This window comes from Micropterus salmoides, unplaced genomic scaffold, assembly GCF_014851395.1.
Source record: "Micropterus salmoides isolate LMB-PRFRI ecotype aquatic unplaced genomic scaffold, ASM1485139v1 Ms_hic_scaffold_14, whole genome shotgun sequence".
Lineage (NCBI taxonomy): Eukaryota > Metazoa > Chordata > Actinopteri > Centrarchiformes > Centrarchidae > Micropterus > Micropterus salmoides.
The window spans coordinates 35122737-35133476 of NW_024040485.1; positions in this window are offsets into that span (position 1 = coordinate 35122737).

Below are 10740 nucleotides of genomic sequence, written 5' to 3' on the forward strand. Positions count from 1 at the left end.
TTAATCTTTAATTTAATATAACAAAATGCAAAGTGAGTGAACAGGAGATGGGGAATTTGGTGTGACCACCCTTTGCCTTAAAAATCAGCTCTTCAAGGCAGTCAGGGATTTTGTAGGCACATTGTCAGGTGTATGATTAAACAATTATACCAAACGTTGCTAATGATCACCAGTTGAAACAGAATCACAGCAGAGGGCAGGAGAGCGGAACAAGAATGAGTGTCTGCAGACAGAGGCAGCGGAGGGCCACAGGTTACAGAAGCAAACTTGTGACCGGGAGGTGCCCTTGAGTAAAGCCCAAAACCCCCAAGTAGCCAGCAGACCAGTACTGGGCAGCTTTCAGGTGTGAATGTGATCAGGGCCTTCCTGCAAATGAGAGGTTTCTCTCAGTGAAGCTCTCTGAATAATTAAAGGTCAAAGAAACTTTGACCTTTTTCTTTGCAACTTTGAGACTACTTTTCTACACACAGGGTTGGGGATTTGGTCAGAATGAATAGTTTCAATGCTGAGAAGTACAGGCAGATACTTATCCATCAGGTGGAACCATCTGGGAGGAATCTGATTGGCCCCAAATGTTTTCTGTAAATTGATGTGGATTTGCTGCTCCTGTGAATCCTCCCCCAGTGTTTCATTAGCAGCTGGAACCACAGTGACTCTGATAAAACAGGAATTAGCAGAATCCATCTGATATGAAGCTGTGGTTTGAATACCACTTCCCTCCTCTTTGAAGAGTAGTCAGATATCTGGGTTCAGGTTTTTGTACAGCCTCTTCTACACTTTGTATCACTGTGTTTGTAGAGCACAGTAGTAGAGAGCTGTGTCTGCCAGGGTTAGATCTCTGATGGTCAGTGTAGTTGATGTTGCTGATGTTTCAGATCCATATCGTTCATCAGGAATATATTGTCTACCACTCCGTGATTTTGCTCCTTTCCAGAGTATAAACTGAGGTGCCTGAAGGTCAGAATGATGTCTGTACCAGTAAAGGGCAGGACCGGTGTCAGTTGTCTGATAGTTGCATGTGAGTGTGACAGATTGTCCTTCTCTTCCACTGACTTCCTCTCGTTCAGGAGAGATTGTGTCTCCAGCTATTAGTCCTGGAAAAAGTAGAGCAAATGAAGCCATTAGACTAACATTGTTCATGAGGCTGAGAGGAGAAGACAGTGGAAAATGACAGCTGTACAGTGTTACTCTGTGGACACAAACAGCTCAGCTGTTTCCATAAATCTTTAGAAAAGAATAAAAAGATGTTGTGCTTTCTATCTTACCAAAGAAAAGAGCAGCAAGAATAATCCCCAGCCAATGTTCCATCTCTACAACAAGGTTTAAATCAACAGGAGAAACTAGCTGATGTTCAACATTCAGTCTGAGAATTGTTCTCTTCACAGCAGCAGTTATTATTGACAGAATGGTTGAACACAGTGCAGAAGTAGTGCACCGCCTACTTGATAATGTGGCTCAGCTTGGATTAACAGCAGCTACAGTGTCATCTAGTGGCCAATCAGAATCAGACCACAGAAGAAGAAAAGATGCCACTGAAACTTCAGACTAGTCCAGCAGCAATAAATATTCTGGAGCTCAAAGGAATATTGATGTAAGTTTTTATCATCAGTGCAAAGAATCCAGATGATATGATAACATACAATTGAAGTTTAACAGTGTGTGACTCCCTCTAGTGGACGTTGTGGAGTATTCTGTTGTCTTTGCTCCAAAGGTTTTTGTACAGAGTTTTGGTGTTTCCTGTCACTGTGGGCCTCACAGCACAGTAGTACACAGCAGAGTCTGTCACTGCAGCAGAGGAGATCTGCAGATCCAGATGGGTTTTATCATCACTCACTTTAACAGACCATCTAGAGTTTGTTGCATTTTGTGTTCCCAAGTGAAAGATGAGGAACTCTGGTGGTTTTCCTGGATGTTGCCGATACCAGAAGAAATAATCACTAGTTAACAGTTTAGAGTATGTGTAGGACAGAGTAACAGAGCTGCCTTCTAAAGTGAACTCTTCATTCCTGACTGCAGTGAGTTCTTCACAGCTGACACCTGAAGGAAGAGATAACTCTGTTATTTCATGTTGTAAAAGACTCAACAAATGAATCCCATCCAGAAAAGTTAGTAATGAAACTTTCTCAGCAGGATCTCACATACCTGTTAGAATGGATAGTAACAGTAGAGAAAGTACATAATAGTCCAATGACAGCATGTTGAATAAAGGGAATGTTTCTGCTTTGTGTATTGAACTCTGCTGAATATGGAAGTTCCTCTCTCTTCTATAGTTCACTAACAGCTTAGCTCCTCCCTCAATCTCTCCGTCTCCTCCGAGCTCTGTAGGTTGTAGGTTCTACTACTACTTCTTCTTCGTATATATTCAGTGTAGTGACGAAATGCACTCTGTAGAGCAGTTTGTCCATTTGGGCTATTGTAGAAACATAGGGGTGCAACCTGGCAACTTTCATGTAAGGCGACCCGCTCTGTATGTAGAAAGAAATGTCTCATTCTAAGGTGATAAAAAACTTGGGCTGGCCAGGGTTGCTTCTTGTCGCAGATTATGTTTGTCATTGTCATGAACAAGATCTCAAGGCGCAGCGGGGGAAGAAGAGTGTTGCTTCTCTGCTCTTTGCAGATGATGTGGTTCTGTTGGCTTCATTACATTCACTGGGGTGGGGCAGCGGATAAGATACATGCCTTTGGTGTGAGAGACCCAGGTTCTCCACTGTGACACATCCAATGTGTCCCTGAGCAAGACATCTAACCCCTAGTTGCTCCACATATATAGCAATTGTAAGAAATGAAATGAATAAATGTGAAATTAGAATGTTTCCTCCAACATTTACTGGGACGGGCTGCAGTTGAGTGTGAAGTGGTCAGGATGAGAGTCAGCACCTCCAAGTCTGAAGTCATGATTTTCTGCTGGAAAACGTTGGATTGCTCTCCCTGAGTTCGGAGAGAGATGTTGTCCTAAGTGACAGAGTTTAAGTATCTCGAGCCTTGTTCACCAGTGAGGGTAAAATGGAGCGTCAGGCAGATTGGTTTAGTGTCAGCAGTCATGCAGGCGTTGTACCAGACCGCTGTGGTGAAGAGGGACCTGAGCCTGAAGGCAAATTGGATATATGGAATTGTTTCAACTCGTCTCTGGTCGGCACAGCGTCGGCATGCTGTTCAGAATGCAAACTTAAGGATAATATGGAGATGAATTAAAGAGAAATTCATTTCATTTGGAGAAGTATTTTTGTTTGAGCAGCTTATAACAGCTCAGAACAGGAAGTGCTGTATTTTTTACATGATAGTTGCTTTTAGTGAATTTTTCACTATCTGACTGAACACAGACCCACTGTGACCTCGCAAATGTCAGGAAAGAAATACAACCTCTAAAATAAGTGAAAGAATGTTAGATTAACTTTAAATACATAATTTATATATCAAAACATTTTATTTAGCCAAATGTTTGAATGTATCTGTTAGACATGCTGAAGTTCAAATGTGACATGTTACGAATTTTATCCTTACTGAGGATCCTGCAGGTGGTTTCTCTCTGATGTGGATTTGCTGCTCCTGTGAATCCTCCCCCAGTGTTTCATTAGCAGCTGGAACCACAGTGACTCTGATAAAACAGGAATTAGCAGAATCCATCTGATATGAAGCTGTGGTTTGAATACCACTTCCCTCCTCTTTGAAGAGTAGTCAGATATCTGGGTTCAGGTTTTTGTACAGCCTCTTCTACACTTTGTATCACTGTGTTTCTAGAGCACAGTAGTAGAGAGCTGTGTCTGCCAGGGTTAGATCTCTGATGGTCAGTGTAGTTGATGTTGCTGATGTTTCAGATCCATATTGATCATCAGGAATATACTTCTGATTACTCCATGATTTTGCTCCTTTCCAGAGTATAAACTGAGGTGCCTGAAGGTCAGAATGATGTCTGTACCAGTAAAGGTACACACCACCTGCTGTTGTCTGATAGTTGCATGTGAGTGTGACAGATTGTCCTTCTCTTTCACTGACTTCCTCTCGTTCAGGAGAGATTGTGTCTCCAGCTATTAGTCCTGGAAAAAGTAGAGCAAATGAAGCCATTAGACTAACATTGTTCATGAGGCTGAGAGGAGAAGACAGTGGAAAATGGCAGCTGTACAGTGTTACTCTGTGGACACAAACACTCCAACACTCACCTATGAAGTGAGAGCAAAGTAAAAAGAGGTAAAGCAACATGTCTTTGGAGTTGTTAAAGCCAGACAGACAGCAGATGAGCAATGTTCTTCCACTGCAGTAGAATGAAGAAGCTAAACAGCCTCTCTGCTGCACAGCCCTTCTCCTCAACATCAAGCTGATTGTGCTTTTAGTTCCTCAAACATTTCTGCTCTGGAGACGCAAAGAATCTCATTGGTTGAGTTGGACTTCAGTGGGCGGGGCCAGAGAATCCCCTTTTTAGAGATTGGCTGTCTACCAAAGTTCAACTTAGTTCAGTGGTTGGGCGTACCGTGACTCCAAAAGCTCCATAAAACTGTGAAAAGCTGTATTCTCTACCACAGCGGTGGCCTGGTCATCCAAGAGTTCAATGACCCTCTCTGTAATCCTTTTGACCTTGTCCCTGTCTCTGGGAAATCGTCCAGTGTTTGTTTCTTTGGTGCAGGCTTTGCTGAGTTACCTGAGTGAACTCACTGGATTCTGGTTCCAGATCAAATTGGCATTATTGAACGCAGCTTTGTTACTGCCGCCTGGTGAAATGCTCACATGTCCGGTATCATAAGTGGCTGTTGTTTTCTTGGTCGTAGACAGCTGAAGTCTGTTTCTGCTGTTCATTCAGTCTCTTGTTCGTTATTGTTGGTGTCCCCATAGTTGTTAGATGTGATGACAGAAAGCTCTCCAGTCTTCCTCTTTGGATGGTAGCACCAGTGGTGGCCTCAAGGATCTGGGGGGCCGTTTCAAGAGCAAATGTGGGGCCCTACCCAACCCCATGATGGGGCTGGTTGGCACAAATTGACAACATGACTTTAATCACCAATCATCAATTTTAGAAAACATTTATGTACATTAAGACATCTTTATAGCAGAGATCTTAATTTTAATTTGCTGCTGGTTAGAATATTTTAATATAAATTATGCCAGAAATTTTATGCTATGGACTCATGCAATCAACCCAAGTGCAAAACCACACCCACCAAATGCACACTCACTCCAAGTGCTCACCCCTCACACTACCACTGCACTCAAAATTGGCCGATACAGGTCTACTCCGTTACAGACGCGCAGTGGCTGGCCAGTCCGGATTAAGGCATGGCTGGCATCACCCTCTGAGTTGATGCAGACTGCCTGCTATCTTTCACCGGAATGTCTCCGGTGTTGTCCCTCGTCACGGCCTTGCTCCAACTAGCAGCTGGTTGGTACCTGTTGTCGGCCCGTACGAGGAGCGACATGGTCTGCGCATCTGTGCCCCTCGATTCCGAAGTCCTGGCAGAAGGAATTACAACAACCTTCGGCCGCTGTGCCGGTCAGCCCATTCGACCAAATGTGCACTGATAAATGCAAGGTCGGTAATGAACAAAACTTCATCCTTCAGGATTTCTTCATCACACAGGCTGTGGATGTACTATTCTTAACAGAAACATGGATTGCCCCCCGTGGGTGAGTTTGATGCCTTCGCAGAGCTTTTACCTCCTGACTGTACTTTTTTAAATTCCCCAAGGACCACTGGACGTGGAGGAGGAATAGCGACTGTCTTAAAGAGCAGCTCACATTGTAAACTTTTGGCTCCATCTGTTTTTTCCTCATTTGAACTAAGCTCGTTTGTCTTAGGCCGCTCGGATCCTGTACCGTGTGCGGTGGTATATCGCCTGCCGTAATACAACAAATATTTTATCAAGGAGTTTTCTGATTTCTTGGCCAGTATCATGACAGACTATGACAGAGTTTTAATTGTTGGTAACTGTAACGTGCATGTCTGTTGTCCTTCTAAACCACTCACAAAAGATTTTTTGGATATGATTGATGCTTTTAACTTTTTACAATATGTCAGTGGACCCACACAAGAACAAGGGCACACGTTAGATCTTATGGTTTGCCCATTTTAAATATCCAGACACAGGAAGCCAGTTTTATTTGATTTTAACTTTAACCAACTGCTCCTGCACACTTAGGCCGTGTGTTTAAGCCGACCACTGCTGCTCAGTTTTCTTGTGCTTTCCAAAGTCAGTCTGACACTGGTCTCTTGGCTGACACAGAGAAATTAACTTCTTCCTTTCTCTCCACATATGCCAGCATTCTTGACATTATTTCTCCTTTAAAAGTTTTGCGCCCCAGACCTAAATCTGAGCCGTGGGTTAATGACACCACCCGTGCAGCAAGGAGAGAGTGCAGGAGAGCAGAGCGCCGGTGGAAGAAAGACAAGCTTCATGTCTCTCTTTATTACTTTAAATTTTAAAGTAAAGCTGGAGAATGTATCAAAAAATAGTTAAACTGAAAAAATAGATACCTAAAAGAAAAAATGATCCAAAATCTAAACAAACCACGTGTCCTTTTTAAAAGCATTGATTCCATTTTAAACTCACCCCAATCCTCCTGTTTGGAAGCTTCTTCTGAAGTCTGGTTGTTTGTTTGTTTTATTTGGATCCCCATTAGCTTCAGCATAAGCTAAAAGCTATTCTTCCTGGGGTCCTCCAATCTTCCATGTGACAATACAATTTATTACATCACATTACACACTATACGCACAGGACATTACACAACATTTAAATACATATTGTACAATTAATGCCATTGATCACCAAAATAATAAAAAATAATAAAATAAATAAATAATTAAAATAAAATGTCGCTCCTCCGAATAGATCTATATCAAAGAATAAGCTAACTAAGAACCCTACAACAGTATCTCCTTAAATTAAATTAATATTAAATATCTAAATTTCTTTGAAGGTAATATTATATATTACCTTCAAAAATATTATAATAAGTGAAGTTTTTAAACCATACAGAGTGTTTTGTTGTTTGATAGTATTTGGGAGCGAGTTCCATTCACACATTGCTCTGTACCTAACTGATAGTTGAATTGATTTTGAAGTCTGTGAGAATATACAATATTTTTTTAGACAAGATTACCTCCATTAGAACTCATATTTCCCCACCTGTATCCGACCTCTCTGAAATGATGACCTGTTTAACAATGTTTGATCAGTTTGAGCCTGTGTCGCTTCCTCGCCTCAATAAAATAATTTCACAGCTCAAACCCTCAGCCTGTCCCACAGACATTGTCCCCCTTCGCCTTTTTAAGGAGGTCTGGACCACTATAGGGCCAAGTGTCCAAAAAATGATTAACAGCAGTCTGACTTCAGGAATTGTTCCAGCTTATTGCAAAGAAGCAACTGTTGTACCTCTAATGAAAAAGCAAAATTTGGACATTACAATTTTAGCTAACTACAGACCGATATCAAAGCTTCCTTTTATTTCTAAAATCTTAGAAAAAACTGTATTTGCACAACTACCTACCTTTTTAGATACAAATGGTATTTTAGAAATTTTTCAGTCTGGTTTTAAAGACTGCACTTAAGAGTTTTTAATGATCTTTTACTAACTACAAACCATGGTGACTCTGCTATTCTTGTGCTTTTAGACCTTACTGCTGCTTTTGATACAATTGATCACGCCATTCTCATTTGTCGCTTTGAGCACTGTGTGGGCATCCGGGATACTGCCCTGCAGTGTTTCAGATCGTATTTATCTGAGCGATGTTTTTATGTAAAACTTGGTGACTTCACGTCATCTACCGCTCCCCTTCTCTGTGGAGTTCCTCAGGGCTCAGTTCTTGGACCACTATTGTTCTCCTTATACGTTCTCCCTCTTGGAAACATTTTTAAAAAATATGGTATTTCCTACCACTTTTATGCGGACGACTCGCAAATCTACTTGCCCCTGAGAAGAAATGCAAACAGTTCCCTGAATCCTCTACTTGAATGTCTCATGGATATTAAGGCCTGGATGTCTTTTAATTTTTTTAATTTAAATGAAGACAAAACTGAGGTCATTGTATTTGGACCCAGCCGGGTTTGTGACTCCACTCCCATAAACCTTGGTTCCCTGCCGTAAAGCCAGTAGTCACCAATTTAGGCATCAAAATTGACTGTGATTTTAAACTTGACAAGCAGATAAACACTGTGGTTAAATCCAGTTTTTATCATTTGAGGCTTTTATCTAAAATTAAACCTGTTTTATCTTTTGATCTTCTTGAGCATGTGATTTATGCTTTTATCTCGACCCGTTTGGATTACCGTAATGCACTTTACATCGGTGTGAACCAAACCTCCCTCTCACGCCTGCAGTTAGTCCGGAATGCAGCTGCTCGTCTTTTAACAGGAACCCGGAAACATGAACACATTACCCCCATTCTGGCCTCGCTCCACCGGCTTCCTGAACATTTTAGAATACATTTTAAGATTTTAATGTTTGTTTTTAAGTCACTTAATGGGTTGGCACCTCTGAGGTCTGCTGATCAGCTGCGGCTGAACGTGCCCAGGACCAGGCTGAAGACCAGGGGCGATCGCTCTTCTTCAGCAGTTGCCCCCAAACTGTGAAATGACTTACCTCCTCACATTAAAGTGGCGCCCAACCTCCACACCTTTAAATCTCGTTTAAACATACTTTTATTCCCCGGCTTTTAATTCACCATGAGAGCTGCTGTGGTCTTCGTTGTCGCTGTCAGTGTTGTTATATGTTTTGTTTTTATTTATCATGAGCATATTCTATATCATCTCTGTAAAGCACTTTGGTAACCTTGTTGTTTTTTAAATTGTGCTATATAAATAAAGTGGATTGGATTGAGATTGTGTCACACTTTATAACAGTTAGACCGCATTAAGTAACTTTACTGTAGTGTCAGTGGATGGCTCTTCTTCTGTGGTGTTGTCCCCGTTTTGTTGCAGTATTGTATATTATGTGGGTCATGTTAGGTGGAGAAGCTGTGTACCTGAGTATCAGTAAAAGGCAATAAATCTAAATTGAACGTTATGAAGCAAACAGCGGCAGGTCCGAGCTACTGTAGCGTTAGCTGGCTGCTCGTGGCTGCATCACTGTGGGATGGTAAACAAATCGCTCCACATTAGCTTTTTACCATTACATCATTTCTTGCAGGCTTTGACACTTTGACATAACAGTGGTACAGAGGAAAGTAACATGTTGCATTAGTTGGTGAAGTAATGTGAAAGCGATTTAACTTTGCACCAGACAACATTAGCAACTGCTCGGCGTTAGCCAGCGAGCTAACGCTATCTAACTTGAGCCAACTGAAGAACAAAATCAAAATATGTTTTACATGCTTTGTAGTAATGTTAGCTTACCTGTCCAATAGGATGAAAGCCAACTCCGGGTCTGTTTTTATACCCAAAACAAAGCGGAGGTTTCTCCATGATTCAAAGCCCTGCTGATGTTGATCCGTGTTTAGATCTGATTCACATTTGTCCTGACAAGCTTCATCAGATAAAACTTTTTTTAGTTTTTTATCCTTATGTGGAGTTTGTGTTGGAGTCTTTGTTGTGCTGGGAGTAGGTCGTTTCTTAGTGTTAGCAGACTCCATGTCGTAAGTTGCAGTGTCGTCGCTGCTGAGTGCAAAGTCAGTAGACACAGCGAGCGGCTCGGAAGATAATAGCCTAACCCGGCAAGTGGATCATTTTAATGTCAGATTACAACCCCTTCACACACAGGCAATAAAAAAAGGATTCATTTTAGTAGAAAAACTACATATAGTCTCTTTTTAAAGTTTAACAGTGTGTGACTCCCTCTAGTGGACATTGTGGAGTATTCTGTTGTCTTTGCTCCAAAGGTTTTTGTACAGAGTTTTGGTGTTTCCTGTCACTGTGGGCTTCACAGCACAGTAGTACACAGCAGAGTCTGTCACTGCAGCAGAGGAGATCTGCAGATCCATTTGGGTTTTATCATCACTCACTTTAAAAGATAGTCTAGGGACGGAATCTGATATTGGTAGTCCTGTTCCTGAGTGTGAAATAAGGAACTCTGGTGGTTTTCCTGGATGCTGTAGATACCAGAAGAATCGATCTTGACCAGTTGCTTTTTTAGAGTATGTGTAGGACAGAGTAACAGAGCTGCCTTCTAAAGTGAACTCTTCATTCCTGACTGCAGTGAGTTCTTCACAGCTGACACCTGAAGGAAGAGATAACTCTGTTATTTCATGTTGTAAAAGACTCAACAAATGAATCCCATCCAGAAAAGTTAGTAATGAAACTTTCTCAGCAGGATCTCACATACCTGTTAGAATGGATAGTAACAGTAGAGAAAGTACATAATAGTCCAATGACAGCATGTTGAATAAAGGGAATGTTTCTGCTTTGTGTATTGAACTCTGCTGAATATGGAAGTTCCTCTCTCTTCTATAGTTCACTAACAGCTTAGCTCCTCCCTCAATCTCTCCGTCTCCTCGCAGCTCTGGATTTTCACTTCTCTCTGTTCCACTTCCTACCTTACCAGTAAATTCTACAGGATGTGAAAGTTTTAGCTTTATTTTCTGTAAATGAGACGTAGGTAACACTTTATTTTAAGGTGCTTGCAATAGGCAGTAATTAACAGTTAATAAGACACTTTTAAGACCTTATAGGATGCTTATAAACAACAATAGAAGTGTTAATTAAAGCCTAATAAACTATTAATTGATCAATTATTGCTTATAAGACAATTATAGGCCTTTATTAGAGCTATAAGTTATATATACCTCATGAATGCGAGATTGGACATCACATTGTAATTTGCACT